The sequence below is a fragment of the Adiantum capillus-veneris genome, chromosome 25, assembly GCF_014529385.1.
Source record: "Adiantum capillus-veneris isolate H3 chromosome 25, ASM1452938v2, whole genome shotgun sequence".
NCBI lineage: Eukaryota > Viridiplantae > Streptophyta > Polypodiopsida > Polypodiales > Pteridaceae > Adiantum > Adiantum capillus-veneris.
In genome coordinates, this window is record NC_140955.1 from 53,093,424 (window position 1) to 53,113,978 (window position 20,555).

The 20,555-nt window shown below is 47.3% G+C and overlaps 1 protein-coding gene across 1 annotated transcript in view; it reads right to left on the reverse strand.

The window, feature by feature from the left end:
• The window catches only part of LOC147424890 (uncharacterized), a 46,666-nt gene that overhangs the window by 25,551 nt on the left and 560 nt on the right, over positions 1–20,555 (reverse strand). The window lies entirely within an intron of this gene.

Below are 20,555 nucleotides of genomic sequence, written 5' to 3' on the forward strand. Positions count from 1 at the left end.
CAACCACCTCTACAAGAGAGGGCTACAACAAGCATGATGGGGAGATTCTCCCAATGAAAAAACAGCATATGTACAATGAGGCTAAATCAAGAAATGGAGGAGGAAAAGCCACACAAGTGGACGGTAGTGCCATCTGAGCACACCTTGGACCATGGTGAAAAAAGGCCCAAGACGCTAGAGTCGAAGGAAAGCCTCTCTACGCTCCCGCATGCGGTCGGAGCTGCCCTGGAGTCTCTCGAACTGTCCTCTAAGAGTATGGATCAGCTCTAGCCAGAGATCCCGAACAGTCTCTGCTGGTGGTACAGGGCGAGCCTCAAAGATGCGGAAGCGGCGGGCCCGCCAGATGAACCAGAGTGTCAGGCCGCTGATGAGCTCCCAACACTCCTCTCTCTCACTGCACCACTCTTGTGGAGTAAGCTCTGTAGCAGGCTGGAGTGTAGGTCGACTACCCTGCATCACTATCATCCTGCTGGTGGAGGATAGCTCAAACTGAAGTCTCGGGCCCATGAGAGTGGACCAAGCAGCTGCCCCCCAAGTGTACTGCCGAGCTATGGAAAGAGCTCGCATGAGCCGAAGAACACGAAGCCACACCTGCTGTGCAAAAGGACAGTCCCAAAGACAGTGACACTGACTCTCCACAAGATGGTCACAAGCTGCACATGCGGCTGAGAGACCACTATGTACAAGCCAACTCCCAACTGCTGCAGCTCGGTGTGCAACCAGCCACTGGAACAAAGTGACACGCCTCGGCTGTTTGGAGTCCCACAACCTCTCCCAAAAAGCTGCCAAGAACTCAGCTGTGAGACCCTCCTCTTGCCAATGAGGTGCTGCAGCAGGACGAGCCTCTCTCTGCACTGCTAGTATGTGACATCCCAGTCGAACAGTGTACCGAAAGAAAGGGACACCTGGATGGTTTTCTGAGGAGAAAGGATTCCTCCAAAGCCACTCTCCAAGATCCCACTGTACTCGTGCCAGTGGACAGCTCTCCCAAGCCCACAGTCTCCAGTGGCCAGTCTCAAAAGCTGCTGGGTCGGGATCTAGGACACAAGTCCTCCCACAGATGCCCACCACTCGGATCGTCTGAAAACAACACTCTGCCACCTGTGGGGCCTCTACTACAACTCGGTGTAAGCCTGTTTCATGACCCTTTTTTGTGAACACATGTGATGATAAAAGAATGCTAATCACACTAAATCATCCATGGCATGTATATCTAGCATGTATAACTCGGTGTGAGCCTGTTTCATGACCCTTTTTTGTGAACACATGTGATGATAAAAGAATGCTAATTACACTAAATCATCCGTGGCATGTATATCTGGCATGCAATCGAGGAGGTTTGCGATTTCGAGAGGGGGGTATGTCATGAGGCTATGACAATCACTAATTTTATTTGTTGGTTTCCTTCCCTTGATGTTTATTTAATTTTTGGGACCCTCTTTTTCAAGTCACAAATGGACAGACATTGTATGGCCAATTGAAACGGCCGATGGCCAAGAATTTCACCCGCAGCAGTGAAGGCCACGCCACCACAAGATGGTTGGGCAAATCGACACGAGTAGTAAAAGGGTGGCTAGGCTCAATTAAATTCATTTACACCCCTAGACTTCAGAACTTGGTGGGTACTAGGAATTTAAACCAAATGGGAAAAATGGACACTTGGCAGCTCCAGAGGAAATCTGCAACACCTTAGCTGCAAGGGGACACCAAATCGATTTGGGGTTATTTGGGGCTGCTTTTCACTTCGTTGTGAAGCTACAGTGTGTGTGTGTGTGAGTAGTGGGTGCAGGTTTACAGTTTTAATGGACAGCTTGCCTTCTCTTTTGTCTTATGTAGCACGATGATTCGGCTCTTGTGCACCTCTCTCCCCTTTTGAATACAGAATCGTGATGCCCAGCTCAAGGGCTATTCATTTGTAGGTACAGTTATGTAGGTTTATTGTAACAAACTTGGACACCCCAAGTCTAGATTCCACCCCGACACAGAGATTCCCTTTAAAACAGTCCACAAAAGTCGACACGGCTCGCCGGCGTAGTTACGTGCCAAGAGGTATTGGCCCCAAAGACAAGCGCCCCTTTTGGTATTTCTTTTATATTAATCTCTGTGCAAAGTACAAGAGAGTCCCTAGGAACTCACACTCAGACTCATTACCAAGATGCTCTGAGTAATGAGGCCCAAAAGACCTATTTATTGTTACAAGGGTTGCCCCAAAAGCAGAGCCCCAAAAATATAAACTCAAAGCTTATTAACTCAAAAGCAATTGTCCCCAAAAGCTTTTCTCCAAAATCTGCCAGCCAAGAGCAGCCAGCGTAAATTAAGGGCATCCGTACACTGCCACGTCAGGATGTCAGCGGAAACTGCAGAGGTCCGTACTGCCCGCCACGTCAGCCTGTTAGCGCGTTTTCCGACGGGATTTGCAGCGCGTTTTCCGGCTGTTGCTGCCACGTCAGCCTGGACTCTGTGTGTGTGTGTGTGTATCCGGGCACTGCAACGTCATTAGTTTGTGACATCCCCCCCTCTTGAAAGAATTGTAATCGCCCTCGATTACGCCTGCAAAACAGACAGAGGCCATAAACTATCTTAGTAGATACTGACTGTTAGTATCGACGCACTAGACACGACACATCTAGCACTTGTACAAATCGACAGTCACATCACCGGACATCACTTGACAAATCACATACAAATTCATTCCAAATCTTAGACCATGACTAATTGGCAATGTATTTAGTAATCGCATCTAGATCCATTCGGGACCTCACGGATGTCAGATTATCTAATCCTTATTGCAATCATGTCTATAGAGATTTATGAGACCAAAATGGTGCAATCATTTCATTCTTCAGTTTCTGCACTCAAACAAGTCAAGTACAAATCAATCATTTTCATTTTCGGGAATTTTAGTTCATAAAGTCATACAGCAGAATATTGTGAGCCCATCAGTATCCCTGAAACCCAAAAGGGACAGTGACTCTATTCAAAATCGGGGTAATCTGTTGACAAAGGAGTAGAGTGACTCCCCTCTTGTGCAAACCTGCTGCACTAGATTCACCCATGCTGAAATCGGGGTTCTATTGGAGTAGACTATGCTAAACCGAATGCTTCAAGGTAAAGCTGAGGAGTCTCTACTAGGTCCTCCTCCTCCATCCACTTCGCATCCAATGCAGGATAGTTCTTGAATTTAACCAAGAACCGCCTAATCACTTTACCTCTAATCTTTCTGTCCTTGTGTGCCAATATCTGTTCTGAAACGAGTATCTCCTCGCTTTCCTCCACTTCGGATTGCTCATCAGGCTCCCCATCATCGGGCACATCGCCTTTAAAAGGCTTCAATAGACTCACATGAAAAGCATTGTGAATCTTCCAAGTATCGTGCAGCTTTAGTCTAAAGGAGACATCATTTATCTTTTCTTTTATCTGGAAAGGGCCATAGTACCTCATGCTAAGTGTCACAAACTGGTGACGTGGCTGACCGGTTCACACACACCTCCCGTATGGACAGCCCACGAGAGACCTCAACTGCTGACGTGGCACGTTCTGTATGGCAGGCCTGAAAAATTCGGCAGGGCTAACACGTGGCAGCTGTACGGACGCCCGCAAATTGCGGCACAAATTCCGGCAGCTTTTGAACAGCTTTTATTCTACGCAAGAGATGAGAGAGAGAGAAGCCCTTGCTTTATTTTATTAAAGCATAAGAGAAAGAGAGAGAAAAAGCCTTTGCTTTATTTTATGAGGGCTTTTAAAATATACCCAAGCTTTTGATTTTCAGCTTTTGGGCTCTGCTTTTAGCATCCCTTGTAATCCTTAAATATGTGGGCAAGGTCTCACAACTCATAGCATCTGGACGAAGAGTCTGAGTGTGAGCGCCTGCCTACACTCTTGTACTTTGAACACAAATTAATACTAAAAGAAATACCGAAAGGGGCGCTAGTCTTTGGGGCCAATATCTCTAGGCACAGAACTCCGTCGGGCCAGTGTCGAATCAATTGTGAACTGTGAACTGTTTTGAAGTGATTATTTGTGGTGTCACGGTAGATTTTCAGCTTGGAGTGTCCAAGTGTGTTACAGTGGTATCACTCATCAAGCTCCCCATCTTCGGGCACATCACCTTTAAAAGGTTTCAAGAGAATCACATGAAATGCATTGTGAATCCTCCAAGTGTCCAGCAGTTTCAGTCGGAAGGAGACATCATTGATCTTTTCGGAGATCTAGAAAGGTCCGTAGTATTGCATACTAAGCTTTGGAAAAAGCCTCTCCTTTCCCTTCTTCTTTCTCAAAACGTAAGAGCACCCAATCATTCTCCTTCAATTTCAAATCGCGACGATGGGGATCCGCTGCCTTTTTCTGTCTTTCCTGAGATTTCTGCAAAGCCTCGCGGACCTTCTTGCATTAAGACCGCACCCAGACTACGACCACAAGCATCACAATATACTTCTGCAAGTCCGGCAAAGTCAAAACTGGTCCTGTAGTCAATTTCTTTGTCAATGTGTGAAAGGTAGTCACCTCTGTGGGTCCCCACGAGAAAGGGACTCCTTTCTGTGTCAAGACATGCAAAGGGGAAGCAACCTCTGCAAACATTTGAATGAACCGCCTATAGTACGAACACAATCCCAAGAAGCTTCTAACTTCATGGACATTCTTCAAATTGGGCCAATCACGGATAGTCTCTATTTTGGCCGGATCCATTTGCACTCCTGCTGCTGACACAATGTGTCCCAAAAAGTGTATCTCTGATAGAAAAAATCCACTTTTCTTTGCGTTAATCACTAACTTGTGATCTCGTAATGTGTGAAAGACTTGAAGCAGATGGTCTCTATGTTCTGCCTCATCCTTGGAGAAAACAATGATGTCGTCAAAGAAAGTGCCAATAGATAGCCTATACTCTCGAAAAATCCTATCCATCATTCGGTTAAATGTCGCAGGAGCATTGGTTAAGCCAAAAGGCATCACCAAAAACTCAAAGAACCCAAAAGTCGTCCGAAAGGCTATCTGTAGACGTCTCCCGGCGTGATTCGGATCTGATGATATCCACTTTTCAAGTTGATCCTGCTAAAGCACGAGGATCCCTAAAGTCGATCAAGTATATCATCGATTCTAGGAATCGGAAATCTGTTCTTGATGGTGATTTTGTTGAGAGCTCTATAATTGATGCACATTCTCCAGAATCCGTCTTTCTTCAAAACCAACAACATTGGAGGGCAATACGGTGAAGTACTAGGCTGGACAAGACCCTTTTCCAAGAGGTCTTTCACTTGGTTCATAATTTCTTCGTTCTGGGCTCGGCTCACACCGTAAGGTGGCCGGTTCGTTGGTGTGCTTCCAAGTATCAGATCAATGGTATGATCTTCAGGACGAGCGGGTGGTAACTCGCTTGGCAGGCCCTCTGAGAAGTAGTTGGCATGAGAGTGGAGAAAATCTTGGCGTTCTTTATCAAGTTCAGACATATTTGTCCTATCCTCATCATTCAACTCTTTCATAAAGATAGAGTAAACAAACAGACTGGATTTCATTAATTTTGAAATGGCCGAAGCCGATACAATAGGGACAGACTCGCCCTTAAGTTTTACATCGAGTACAATGGTTCTACCCTTCTCTGTGGTCAATGTTGCTTTCCTTGCCCGATAGTCGACCACGGCGTTGTTCTTGTGATACCAGGGAATTCCTGAGAGAACATCACAACCGTCCAAAGGCATTATGTAATAGTCCTCATGCCCCAAATACCCTTGACAATGCAACCGAAGTTTGCCAATGACAGGTGTGATGGCTACGTCCCTGCCGGGTGCCGCTAGAATGCCTCTGCAAGTGGTCCCATCCGATCGGGAGTGATCTCGAGCCGCGCCGCCAATTCCGATGAGATGAAGCTGGCCTTGGCTCCTCCATCAAAGAAGATCAGGGCTTCTAGGTCTTTCACTTTGCCCCAAGCTCGGCAAAGTTCTGTACTCTCGTCCATCGTGTTGGGATCGGTACCCACGCAATTTGGAACCAGTCCTGTTTTCATCTTGCCTTTTCTTCCACGTTCCTAAGCTGCTCTCGAACTCTCAGGCCTTTCGTCGTCCTTGTCGTTCTGTTCTTTCTGTGCCTTTTTAGGGCACTTCGTGGAGATATGCCCAGTTTCCCTCCATCCAAAGCACTTCCCCTCCTTGATGTAGCGAGCTCTCTCCTAAGCAGTGAGTTTGGGTCGTGCATCCTTCTCTTTCTTTTCCGGATTTCTCTTCCTCTTTCTACTTTGATTTGTCGAAGTCTGTTCGGCTCTTTGCGTCATGATCTCATATGTGGGGTAGGTCAAACTGCCAGAGTGAATGGAAAAACCCCGTTTCGCATGACTCATCAACTCCTGAATGGAAGCTAACTTTTGTTCCAAGCAGTGATCTCGGATTGACATGGTTGCAATAGGAGTTAGTCAATCGAGCATCTATGACGTCCTGAGTGGATCTAGATGCGATTGCTAACTGCATTGTCGATAAATCATGGTCTAAGATCCGAATGAATGTTGAATGTGATTTGTCATGTGATGTCCTGTGATGTCTAGTACTGTCCTATGATGTCGTGTGATGTGACTGTTGATTGGTACATGTGCTAGATGTGTGTTCCTATATAAGGGGTATGAGCCTCCCGAAGACCGGCCACGGGAGGGGACCCCCCACCTAGGCACGTTAGCCTCACTCCACGCACTCGCGCACCGTGGGGACTCCACGCAAGGTTCCCCGGGGCACGCTATGACCCGTCGGCGGTGCGGCGGAGCCTGAGGCTACGTGGGGCTAGGGACCCGAGACGCGAGACCCGCGAAGACCCGCGAAACACAAACGGCCGTCGACCCGAGCCGGCCACGTCCGAGCCGGGCCCTCCTGAGCCGGTGCCGTCCGTGCCAGGACCCCTTGAAGCAACACCTTGGTCCCTCGGCTGCGTGCGGGTAAGAATCCCCGCCGGGCCCCCTCCTCGACGCGCCCAGAAGCTGGGGCGTCACACTTGGTATCAGAGCAAAGGAAAACGGTCCCTCCCCGACGCGCCCAGAAGCTGGGGCGTCACACTTGGTATCAGAGCAAAGGAAAACGGTCCCTCCCCGACGCGCCCAGAAGCTGGGGCGTCACACTTGGTATCAGAGCAAAGGAAAACGGTCCCTCCCCGACGCGCCCAGAAGCTGGGGCGTCACACTTGGTATCAGAGCGAGCTCCTGGAAGACGAGCCGAAGACTAACGTGCCCGACGCGCACGATACTCACGACGACTCCAACCGCAATGGCCCGGGTCGTCAAAATCCTGGTGAAGAGAGCTCCAGAAAGCAACCACACGCCCTCCGCACCGTGACGCGTCCTGAACACGCGGGCCGTCACTTGTGACCCGCGCCGGCCCCGATCCGAGCCGGGCACCTCCATGAAGAAAAGGAACGATGCGAGCCAGACAGGGCTCTTCGTGACGCGTCCCAACAACGGGCCGTCACCCGTGACCCGCGCCGGCCCCGATCCGAGCCGGGCACCTCAATGAGGAAAAGGAACGATGCGAGCCAGACAGGGCTCTTCGTGACGCGTCCCAACAACGGGCCGTCACCCGTGACCCGCGCCGGCCCCGATCCGAGCCGGGCACCTCCACATGACAAAAAGCAAAGATGTGAGCCAGACAGGGCTCTTCACATGAAGAAAAGGCAGATGCGAGCCAGACAGGGCTCTTTATGACAAAAACAGAGAAAGACCAAAAACGCGACGAACCAAGCCAACGGTGTTCGTCGCGCCCCGGCCACGTTTTGTGGCCCATGCTGAGCTAAAGATCCAAACGACGTCCAAACAGGGACCAACTCGCAAGTGCTGCATTGCGACGGAACGCTCTTTCAGATTCGGCTTTCAAGAAGCCTCCGCGCGGACCAACGCAGCAGGTGGCTCCGCGCACATCGGGTTACCTATTCGGGGAACGCTCAAGTACGGGGAATTCTACTTGGGTGTTCAAAGCATACTTTTTCAGCCTTCTGCCAAAACCCCAAAAATACTCACTCACTCATCTTCTAAAAATGACAAAAACAAAGCATGCCTACTTACTTGCATTTGGGAACAGTTTTTGATCACTTTGCACTTATATGCACCCCTTTGTCCCCACGGCCTCATGCATAGCCGAGCACTCTTTTTCCACGTTCGACGCGGTCGTCGAACTCTCTTCAAACGGGGGTGTATATAAGGGGTATGAGCCTCCCGAAGACCGGCCACGGGAGGGGACCCCCCACCTAGGCACGTTAGCCTCACTCCACGCACTCGCGCACCGTGGGGACTCCACGCAAGGTTCCCCGGGGCACGCTATGACCCGTCGGCGGTGCGGCGGAGCCTGAGGCTACGTGGGGCTAGGGACCCGAGACGCGAGACCCGCGAAGACCCGCGAAACACAAACGGCCGTCGACCCGAGCCGGCCACGTCCGAGCCGGGCCCTCCTGAGCCGGTGCCGTCCGTGCCAGGACCCCTTGAAGCAACACCTTGGTCCCTCGGCTGCGTGCGGGTAAGAATCCCCGCCGGGCCCCCTCCCCGACGCGCCCAGAAGCTGGGGCGTCACACTTGGTATCAGAGCAAAGGAAAACGGTCCCTCCCCGACGCGCCCAGAAGCTGGGGCGTCACACTTGGTATCAGAGCAAAGGAAAACGGTCCCTCCCCGACGCGCCCAGAAGCTGGGGCGTCACACTTGGTATCAGAGCAAAGGAAAACGGTCCCTCCCCGACGCGCCCAGAAGCTGGGGCGTCACATCCTAGTGCGTCGGTACTACCAGTGAGTGTCTGTTAAGACAGTTTATGGCTTTTGTCTGTTTTGCAGGCGTAATTGAGGACAATTACAATGTTTTCAAGAGGGGGGTATGTCACAAACTGGTGACGTGGCTGCCCGGTTCACACACACCTCTCGTATGGACAGCCGTGAGAGACCTGAACTGCTGACGTGGCAGGTTCTGCCCGAAAAATGCGGCACGGCTGACACGTGGCAGCTGTACGGACTCCTGCAAATCGCGGCGCAAATTTCGACAGCTTTTGGACAGCTTTTGGACAGCTTTTGGCTTTGCTTTTATTCTACGCAAGAGATGAAAGAGAGAGAGAAGCTCTTGCTTTATTTTATTAAAGCATAAGAGAAAGAGAGAGAAAGAGCCTTTGCTTTATTTTATGAGGGCTTTTAAAATATACCCAAGCTTTTGATTTTCAGCTTTTGGGCTCTGCTTTTAGCATCCCTTGTAATTCTCAAAAATGTGGGCAGGGCCTCACAACTCAGAGCATCTGGACACAGAGTCTGAGTGTGAGCGCCTGCCTACACTCTTGTACTTTGAACACAGATTAATACAAGAAGAAATACCGAAAGGGGCGCCAATCTTTGGGGCCAATATCTCTAGGCACGGAACTCCACCGGGCCCGTGTCGAATCAATTGTGAACTGTGAACTGTTTTGAAGTGATTATTTGTGGTGTCAAGGTAGATTCTCAACTTGGAGTGTCCAACTGTTACACTAAGCTTTGGAAAAAGTCGCTCCTTTCCCTTTATCTTTCTTAGGCGTGCCTTCTCAAAATGTAAGAGCACCCAATCGTCTTCCTTTAATTTCAAATCGCGACAGTGTCGATCTGCTGCCTTCTTGCGTCGTTCCTGAGATTTCGCTAAAGCCTCCCGGACTTGGCAAATGCAATGTCCAAGTCCCTCGTGTACTGGTCCGCTTCAAAAATCTTATCTTTCGTGCTAAGTAAGGGTGGAACCTTCGGAGCTCCTTCAATGATCTCAAATGGCGCCTTCCCCGTCGAAGAGTGGATCATTTTCTTGTAGGCAAATTCCACCAAGGGCAAGAAAACTTTCCATCGAGTCTTTTGATCAGAAATGTAAGACTTCAAGAAATATAATACGATTGAATCTCAGATTGCCCATCCGTTTGCGGGTGGAATGATGACAAGAACTGCAACCGTGTGCCAATGTTCTCCCAAATAGCCTTCCAAAACAAACTCATGAATCGGGGATCTCTGTCAGAGACAATTGTCTCAGGCATGCCATGTAATCTTAAAATCTATGCAATGAATAGTCTCGCTAAATGATCCGGCTTTGATTGTTTTCTTCACTGGAATGGAGTGAGCTTGCTTGCTAAATATTTCAATGACAGTCCAACTGCCATCATGCCCACTCTGTGTCTTTGGGAGATAAAAAATGAAATCCATAGCAATACTTTTCCAGGGGAAACTGGGAATGGGTAAAGGCTGTAACAATCCTTGTGCTTTATGCCTGTCAAACTTGACCTTTTGGCATATCAAGCAATTGCATACAAAGTCGTCCACATCCTTCTTGAGTCTCGGCCAAAAGAAGTAACGCTCCACACCTTTCAAGGTAGTGTCGATGCCGCGGTGACTTGTAAAAGGTGGACAATGGCATTCAATCAGAACCTTTTCCCTCAACCGTTGTGTAACGCACAACATCATTTTCTTCATCAAGTAGCCACCCCGAATGGAATATCCCGCTATTACCTCCCCATTCTGTATTCGAGTGAATACATCTAAAAAATCTGGATTTGTGGCGTACTGATCAACCATGTTCTTGAAGCTTCTATGATGAATCGCGGAAATAGCCAAGACTAGCGGCTTCCGAGACAAAGCGTCTGCCACCAAATTCTTCTGTCCCTGAACACAAACAATACAACTGTTACAAGATGTTAGCCCACCGCATCTGCTTTTCCAAAAGCTGCTTCTGTGACAAGTAGCAACGTAAACTCTAATGATCAGTGTAGACAGTAAAATCGTCTTCGAGTAAGTAATGTCGCCACTGAGTAAGAGCGTGGATCACTGCCAAAAGCACTTTCTCATAGATCTGTGTTGTCAATTCTGGCCTTAAAACAATCGGCTTTCATAGTCAATCACATAGCATTAAGACCGCTCCCAGACTACGACCACAAGCATCACAATATTGTGACTTTTGCAAATCCGACAAAGTCAATACTGGTTCAGTAGTCAATTTCTCTTTCAGTGTCTGAAAGGCATTCACCTATGTGGGTCCCCACGAGAAAGGGACTCCTTTCTGTGTCAGAATGTGCAAAGGGGAAGCTATCACTGCAAACTTTTGAATGAACCGCCGATAGTAAGAGCACAAGCCCAAGAAGCTTCTAACTTCATGAACGTTCTTCAAATCTGGCCAATCGGGAATAGTCTCAATCTTACCCTGTGTCTGGGGAATGTTATAATCTACCAAATGATTCCCTTTATCCTTTCTTTCCTTGTGCCTTGGGACCTGCGGGTAGCGTCTTTCGCTTCCCTTGTCCATTGGCACGTCAGAGTCAATCATCGGAACCCTAAGACGCACTATCATTTGATTCTGCTTTCTCTGGAATCCTTTGATGAACTTGCATCTGGTTCCCTTAGTTCGTCGGAACCCTCTGATTCTCCAGAATCCTGTGATGAGCTATCATGTCCTTGATTCATTCTCTTCACTAGCAGACCCTTGCCTTTTTGAGGTGGATACTATCCTGCCCTTCGCATAAGTCAATGAGCCGGCATGCACTCCAAATCGTTGCTTAGCCATGTCCCATAAGTCTCTGAATGGAGTCAGACTTCTGGTTTAAAGCATAGTCTTGAATCTCTTTAGCAAACCACAACAAGACTGTTCAATCTGGTCTTTCAAAGTAATCTTCCAAAACGAAGACACTGGCAAACAAGTATCCCAAAATCTCTGGCAATAGTCATCCAATGTATCTTTCTCAGTCATTTTCAAGTGATGCCAAGTCGTGATGACATTCATCTGCACTGTTCCTTTGAAGTAATATGCCGCATGTCGCTCCCTAGAATGTTTTGAGAGCCACTCTCCAGAGAAGGCGACGTCAAACTGTATATGACCGGTCTATCTGTACCCTTTCTACTGAGACGATGTGTCTCAAGAAATGTATCTCAGGCAAGAAAAACTCCCTCTTTTTTTTCACAGTTATAAGCAATTTATGCTTCCTCAATGTCTGGAAAACCCACAAATAATTGGTATTCTGTGAAAATACAAAAAGTCGTCCTGAAAGCTGTCTTGTAGGCGTCTCCAAGAGCAATACAAATCTGATGGTAATCACTCTTCATATCAATTCGACAAGTAGAATTCTAAAGTCTGTTGAGTATATCATCGATCCCCGTAATGTGGAAATCTATTCTGGTTCATTGTTTCTTTATCTTGGCCTCGGCTAACTCTGTAAGGTGGCCCGTTCGGTGGTGTACTACCAAGAATCAATCATGTGACCTTCACGACGTGAAGGAGGCAACTCGCTTTGTACGCCTTCAGAGAAACAATCAGCCCATATTGTAGAAAAACTCGTCGTTCTTTTTTGAGGTCAAACATATTCGACCTTCAATCATCATTCAGTTCTGAGTGAAGAAACTTTATTTCATCAAGTACAATCTCTTTGCCCTTCATTCGTCAAAGTCGCTTTCTCAGCCCAATAGTCAACCACGGCGTTGTTCTTGTGGTACCAAGGGATTTCGAAGAGCATGTCACAACCTTCCTAAGGGCCTCCTGCCCTAAATATCCTTGACATTGCAAACGAAGTTTTTCAATGATTGGTGTAATGGCAACATCCTCTCCGGGTGCCGCTAGAACTGCCTCCACCTGTGGCCTCAGCCTGTCGGGCGTAATTCCAAGTCGAGCCACCAATTCAAGAAATTGGCCTTGGCTCCTCCATCAAATAAAATTGAGGGCTTCCTGATCTTTCAGTTTGCCCCAAGGGCAGCAAAGTTTTGTACTTTCGTTCATCTGATTTGATTCGGGCCCCACTCAATGTGGTACAAGTTCTGCTTTCATCTTTCCTTTTCTTCCGCACTCGGCTGCTGCCATGTAACTCTCAAGTTTATCTTCTGGTGGTCCTTTAAGTTTTGGTCCATCTCTTTCTCCGTGTACAGGTTTCGCTTTTCTGCACTCGTCTATCCTTTCGGCTTTCCTCCCTATCTCAAAGGAGAAGCAATGGCTACATGCCATCTCGAGTAAATCTTATCAATCGGGTAATTCTTCAGGTGTCTCGCCAATCTCGGGTCCCTGGAGTACTTAATTAATCTGTTCACACATATGCCAATTTGCACTTGACGTTTGTACTTCATTCTGACAAACTTTTCCAATTTTTGTTTTTGCCCAAATCTTCATTCTTTTCTACAGTTCCCGTGCCGGATTTTCAACTTTTCTTTGCCTTTCCACTGAGAGGTGTCATCTCTGTCAAATTCTTCACGAGAACCCATGTGTAATCTGGGATTCTTTATGGCTTTATGTCCTGTAAGACAGAGCGATGAAGACGGGAGCGCGCCCGATGCACGATGTATGAAGGGTGAGTGGCTAATAAGTCCGGGGTTGGGACACGAAGATTCTTTCACAAAAGTTTGTGTGTACTGCAAAAAGGATCGGATCCTCCGTAGAAGAAGAATCTTTATGTGCTCTAATACCACTGTAAGAAACTTGGACACCCCAAGTCTGGATTCCACCGCGATACAGCAGAGATTCCCTTTAAAACAAATCACAAAAGTCGACACGGCCCGGCGTAGTTCCGGGCCAAGAGGTATTGGCCCCAAAGACCGGCGCCCCTTCGGTATTTCTTTTTATATTAATCTGTGTGCAAAGTACAAGAGAGTCCCTAGGAACTCACACTCAGACTCTACGTCCAGATTCTTTGAGTAATGAGGCCCAAAAGAGCTATTTATTGTTGCAAGGGTTGCCCCAAAAGTATAAACTCAAAAGCTTATTAACTCAAAAGCAATTGTCTCCAAAAGCTTTGCTCCAAAATCTGCTAGCCAAAAGCAGCCAACGTAAATTACGGGCGTCCGTACATTGCCACATCAGCATATCAACGGAAACTGCGGAGGTCCGTACTGCCTGCCACATCAGCCTGTCATCGCGTTTCCCAGCGGGATTTGCGACGCGTTTTCCGGCTCCTGCTGCCACGTTAGCCTGGACTGTGTGTGTGTGTGTGTGTGTGTGTGTGTGTGTGTGTGTGTGTGTGTGTGTGTGTGTGTGTGTGTCCGGGCACTACCACGTCATCAGTTTGTGACATTTATACACGATTGCCAAGGCAAGAGCCTCTTGCACAAGTACAAGATTAGCTAATTGCTAATCCCAAGTAGGTACAGGTTGATTTAGAGAGATTTCTCGCAAGAAATCTCGTCTAAATCAAAGGGCAAGTAGCCCTACACATGCGGGAACTCGAGGACTATCTATAGATGCGTTCAACACACAAAACAGAGCCCAATATAGAGAATTACAGCTTGCTGTAATTTTCTGTAAGTTTAGGGTTTAGACCCTTTTTGATGGCTAAAGGTCCCAGGAGCTTCGGGGAAGCTAAGGAACTGCTAAACAGGTGTTCTAAAGACGAAAAACAGAGAGTTCAACGTGCTGTATTTTCTCGCCAGGTTTGTAAAAGTGCTCTAATGCACATGGAAAGTCACCTATTACAGGGGGATTTTGTCTGTGAAGCCTTCTACTGTTGTTATGCTGCCGAAATTGGGCTAAGGTAGTCAATTTTCAGCCCAATAGAACTGGGACAGCTCGTAGAAGTTTATAGGTTTTCTCCAAGTTTAATTGAGATAACACATACCGAAAGGGGCGCCAGTCTATGGGGCCTATAGGGTGTCGCTGTCTACTGGGAGCACTCTAGCTACTAAGTCGTGAATTGTTTAAAGTGGTGAATTCCAATTACACGTTTACTCGTGAAGTTAATTTGTGTCATAATGTACAGGTAAAGTTAAACAGCATATAAATTAGGTGAAGCCAAAGTTTACCGCCCTTAAGTAAGGCTACAGGCCGGTTTCACAGAGGCTTTGAAGCGTGAAACGCGGGATTCAGTACACTCTGCCACGTCAATAGTCAGCGTGAAGCACGGGATTCCGTACAGTCTACCACATCAACAAGCCAGCCCGGAATCCGGAGTTCCGTATAGTTTGCCACATCATCTTCTTCTACTGCTTTTGCTTCTTAGGGTTTAGGCCCCTCGGCCGGTGATCTGCACAGTGGCTCTGTTCTTCTGGTGTTTGGCATGGCTCTCTTTGACAGGCAGAGTTGTAGTGGCCAACCAGGTGTTGTTGGCTACTATGTGGTACATCACGTCTTGTTGGATTTTCTCGAGCTCCTGTATCAGCCAGCTAGAGAGGCTGATTGGGAACTTTCTTTGGTCAAGGCGTGACTATGTTAGCTCGGGCCAAAGTAGCCTGTCACTCTACCATGTTCTCAGGGGGGACTGGGAAGCATTGACCTAGCACAACAAAGCAGAGCCCTTCTTGGGAAGTTTGTTGTCAAAGGACTTCTTCTAGGGGAGGAGCCCTGGAAGGAGCTGTTTCTTCACCGACTTTGAGCTCGAATGCCTCATGCAAGAGGCCCTTAGAGCCCTTCCATCATGTGGATCTTCACAGAGATGCGCAGAGTTGGTCTAAACAGGAGGTTGGAGGATCGGTTTGCTGAGAGCTTGCTTCGGTCTTGGGAGCAACTGAGGAGTAGCCTGGAGCAGCACCAACCCACCTGCACGGAGGAGCGTTTGAGACAGCCCCTTGTTTGGAACCCCATGGTTTGTACTCAGAGAAGCCACCTCGTTGGTAGTAGGCCTCATGTTTCTTGGGGTCCCATGGCAGAGGGCCCAACCCACACTCTCGACGACTGGCTTCAGTTTTCGGGTTTGTCAGAGGAGGCACATAGCATCCAGCTATGAGGCATGAGAGGGGTGCAAGCATGTGCCAAGATATTATAGAGGCTTTACCAGCTGAGTGGCTCACCCCTCTAGAGACAACAGCTCCCAGATGGATGGGGGCCTTCACGCAATTGGAGGTCCTAATCGCAATTCGTGCTTGCTCGAAGTCCGTACCCCCCATGTTCTTTGAGATACAGGGCGAGGGTTGCCTACATAGTCTCAGTAGAGGCTCCACATGTTGCAAAGTGTTGTTTTCAATGGATACGAGTAGTGGGCATCTATGGAAGGACATGTGTCACAGATCCTGACCCAGTAGATCTTGAGACAGGCCACTGGAGGCTTTGGGCTTGGGAGAGTTTCCCTCTGCACCGAGTGCAGAGGGACCTTGGAGAGTGGTTTTGGAGAGACCCCTTCTCTTCAGTCGACCACCCTGGGATCCCTTTCTTTCAGTACACTGTTCAACTAGGGCGACACATACTGACCGCACGGAGAGAGGTTCATCCTGCTTCAGTACTTCATTGGCAAGAGGAGGGTCTCACAGCTGAGTTCTTGTTAGGCTTTTGGGAGCGGTTGTGGGACTCTAGACAGCCGAGGTGATTCACTTTGTTCTAGTGGCTAGTTGCACACAGAGCTACAACAGTGGGGAGCTGGTTGGTACATAGTGGCTTTTCGGCAGCCTGTGCCGCTTGTGACCATCCTTTGGAGAGTCAGCGTCACTGTCTGTGGGACTGCCCCCATGGCACAGCAGGTTTGGCTGCAGGTTCTTCGACTGAATTCAGCTCTTTCCACAACGTGGCAGTACACTTGGGGTGTTGCTGCCTGGTCCACCCTCATGGGACTGTGCTCCAATTTGAGCTATCCTCCACCAGCAGGATGATAGTGATCCAAGGGGGTTGACTTACACTCCAGCCTGCCAGAGAGCTTAACCCCCCAGCAGTGGTGCAATGAGAGAGAGGTGTGTTGGGAGCTTGTCTATGGCCTGGCACTCTGGTCCATTTGACGGGCCCATTGCTTCCGCATCTTCGAGGCTCGCCCTGTCCCACCAGCGGAGACTGTTCGTGACTTTTGGCTGGAGTTGATTCATACTCTCGGGGGTCAATTCGAGAGACTTCAAGGCAGCTCCGACCGCATGCAAGAGTGCAAAGAGGCTTTCCTGCGACTCTGGCGCCCGAGGCCTTTCTTCACCATGGTCCATGGTGTGCCCAGATGGCACTACCAGCCACTTGTGTGGCTTTTTCCTCCTCCCATTTTGTGATTTAGCCTCATTGTACATATTTTGCTTACTCACTGGGAGAGTCTCCTCATGCTTTTGATGTAGCCCTCTCTAGTAGAGGTGGTTTGTAGCCCTATGGGCAATTTTATTAACTAATGGAAGGATCTTTTTCTCGGAAAAAAAAAGCCAAAGCGGCACTACACGTGCGTACAAAGAATATCCCAAAACTCCGTACATAAACGTGAGACATATGAACCGAAACATTGTGAACTTTAGCAGATGCACAAAACATGAGCCAAGTAGAGAAAGTTAGCTCCCACCTGAACCGAAATCCACCTTAATTATGCATGAGAGGCATCATGAGAGCAAAACATTGCCAAGATGACTCAAACATGAGCATCAAATCAGCCCAAAATGGTTTCAATCAGCATACATAAAAGCAAAGCTCAATAGCATAAACACAACATAGCAATCTGTAGGACCCACAACTCTTGCATCAAGAGATCGGCATTACATGGGCCGAGCCACCTCAAAGATGCATCAGCCGCATCAATCTCGCATCAGCAGTACTATGTGGATTCACACAACCATAAGTTGTCGTGGCATCAACCTTGTGATAGGTGCCCAAATGATGGCAAGAGCACCATCTGGTGTACAATTGGATATTGAGAATGAGGGGGTAGGGGGTCACTTATACATTGGAATAAGAGACCTAGAACTCTAGAAACAAGGGGCGCTCCAATTTAGGGTTGACTGGCTCTAATAAAGTGCCACATCATCAGCATCATCATCATCATCACAGAGAAATGAAATGAAATGAAATGTTGAATTAACGTCTTCAAAAGGCCAAAGTGACCTATGAGACCAGAAAGTTACAATGCGGTGTATCTGATACAGAGAGAGAGAGAGAGAGAGAGAGAGAGAGAGAGAGAGAGAGAGAGAGAAGCCAAGCTTACAATTGCTCCAACTAACTTTAGTCATAGCCCATGGGCTTTTATAACTGCCCATATAAAGTTGTTGCTTCTATGGCCATCATGAATAGAGTGTCACAGGCTTGGACGCCCAAGCGAGAAATCAATAGCAACCCACGGATAGAAACTGCAACAACTGAATTTGAATAGAGAGACAGAGAGAGAAGATGAGAGTCGACACGAAATGGGGGAATTCCGTTTCCAGATGCACTGGCCCCAAAGACTCGTTCCTGCCCCTTTCGATATTTCTTTCTTGATTGCTGGAATCACAAAGTACAACTTTGCTGCAGGTCTCTCCTCTCTACAAGGCTCCCAAGCTCATCTGCTGGAGAGAGAGCCCTAGGCTCTTATTTGAAGGTACAAAGGGCCCCTAGAAACAGGGGGCCCCCAAAAGCTACTCAAGCTAAAAGCTCTGCTTTTCATCCCCAAAAGCTAAGCTCAAAAGCACTTCCAAAATATCCATGCAAAAACTGCCAGCTTCCAGACCGTATGAACTGCCACGTCATCAGCACGTTGTACTTGCGATTTCCGTTGGCCTGAAATCTGCTTTTGGCACTCTCTTTATGTTGTGCCTGGCTTTAGAGTTTTGTCCAGCCCTTTAGGTCCACTAGGGACATGCCACATCAGCTCACTTGTGACATAGACATGGTGGTGGTCATGCATACGCAAATGAAAAGAACCTATATGTGCATATTTGAAAGAAACAAGCTTCAAAATAAAATGGACTGCCAAAAGGACCCCTAAGGAACTCCTTTTTACGTAATATAATCGTGCAATGTCCAACAATATGCAGTCCTATCGCCTACTCATATGTTATCAGTATGGCTTTATAAAGTACTTTGTTTCAATGGAAGCTTGCACAAGCATTATTGTGTAATAGCCTGACCTTGTCCCTGCTGAAATATTAGGCAAGAGATCAAGTTTTGTATCCCCCATTTGGCGTGGTAGCGATAATTTGTTGAAAACTCTCATTAAGTATAATATTGCATTCATTTATTTTGCAGTTTTCCATGTTTTCTCTTTCACTGTGACAATGTACCTACTCACATGCATACAATTGTAGTGACACCTATGCCCTAAGACAGAATCAAACCCTTAACCTCCTCCGCGTGCATGGCAATGGTTGTAACTGACCCAATCTGATGAGCCTAAAGAAGCTTGATGTATAAGTTAACTGTTTTTTTGTGTGTTTTGAAGGTGAATTACAGCATGTATCTGAAGGCTTTTGAGCACTTGTCTGATTCACCCTTATGTGATAGAGCTCTACCGCGTCTGGATGCATTGTGCCATTTTTTTTCTGTTTTGTGCATTTGTGGCATTCTCTTTTCCAAAATGTGACGTCAAACATGCTTGCAAAGCTACAAACCACCGTATTGGATCATACAATACCTTCTGTGAGCGACCCACACCTAAAAGTACCTTGTACAAAACGACGATGATGAAGGGCACACAGTTTGCTCGTTAAAGAATGGCAAAGGACATAGCAATGTGGCATAACACCAACACTGTGAGTCGATATTTTGGAGTCCATTCTCAACTTGGTCTGTTCATGGCTCGTTAGAGAGCAACAATAATTCATTCAATTAAGTTACCACTTTATGCTATAAAATGTGCTTAGTCTATCAGGCTGGGCAATCAAGAGCAAACCTTACAGTAACAGCGACAAGAGAAAAAATGCCGGACAGAGGCCTCCGGTCTCATATGTGTCTTGATTCTTGACAAGTAACACATTTGAAGCTGGAAACTCACATGCCCTCACATGGTGAAAGTGCATTGAAATTTGAAGGCAGGTTTTTCACACCACAAGTGCCACAGAACAAAAGTGCTTAAGAAGCATCCCCCAAGGTCACTTTTTAGTATAATTGTAATTTGTGATATGTTAGATCCAGGCTGCCAAAAATTACAGCAAATGAGACCTTTATGATTGTGAAGTGCAAAATGCAGGGAAATCCGTTGTCAGTTCCCTGACCTTGTGAACAGAGCGCCTCAGTAAAAAAGGTCACCGTTACTCTACTGTGCTATTGCATAGCAAACAGGAACTGTTTAATTTGTTGTGAGGAGGCTATTGTTCTAGAGCACTGAAACAACGCTCAAGGCTGTGGTTTCCATTCAATTCATGACTGTGCTCTACTAATGGCAGCATTAACCAATTTGCCACAAGAAATGGAAAGGAGACATACACAGATTGAACTGGAGAAGGGTGTGTTATATTCCTTAAAAAATCCACATATATGGGATTTTTAAATAAGGCCTTTAATGCATTCGAGGTTTCCATATAGTGAACCCACAGAGGTTCTTATGTTCCACGATGAAGATACGACATCAGACTACTTTGGGGCCTCATATTTAAAGAGCTCTCTATAGTATGCACCACATCAAAACACTTAGTCTCAATAGTGGCACATGCAGCAACCTGTTCACAATGATAGTCTTTTAAGTCCTGTGTTATCATTTCTAGAAAATTTGCATGGCAAAGTCACTCACTATGGTTTCATATAAGATGGTCTCACTTTCATGTAGGCTTATTGGCATTGCCTTTTGCAGAAAGGGAGGGTGTATGCTAATCAATTTTCAGCCCATGTACTGGGGACATTTCACATGATTGGTTCTTATATCTATGCCATACTCTCTCTCTCTCTCTCTCTCTCTCTCTCTCTCTCTCTCAATCCCAATCCCATGAGGATGTACTGACTGACATAGATATGGCATCTACATTCATTGCCATTTAGCAAAAAAGTGAAGGTAAAGTAGGTGCAATTGGAGGG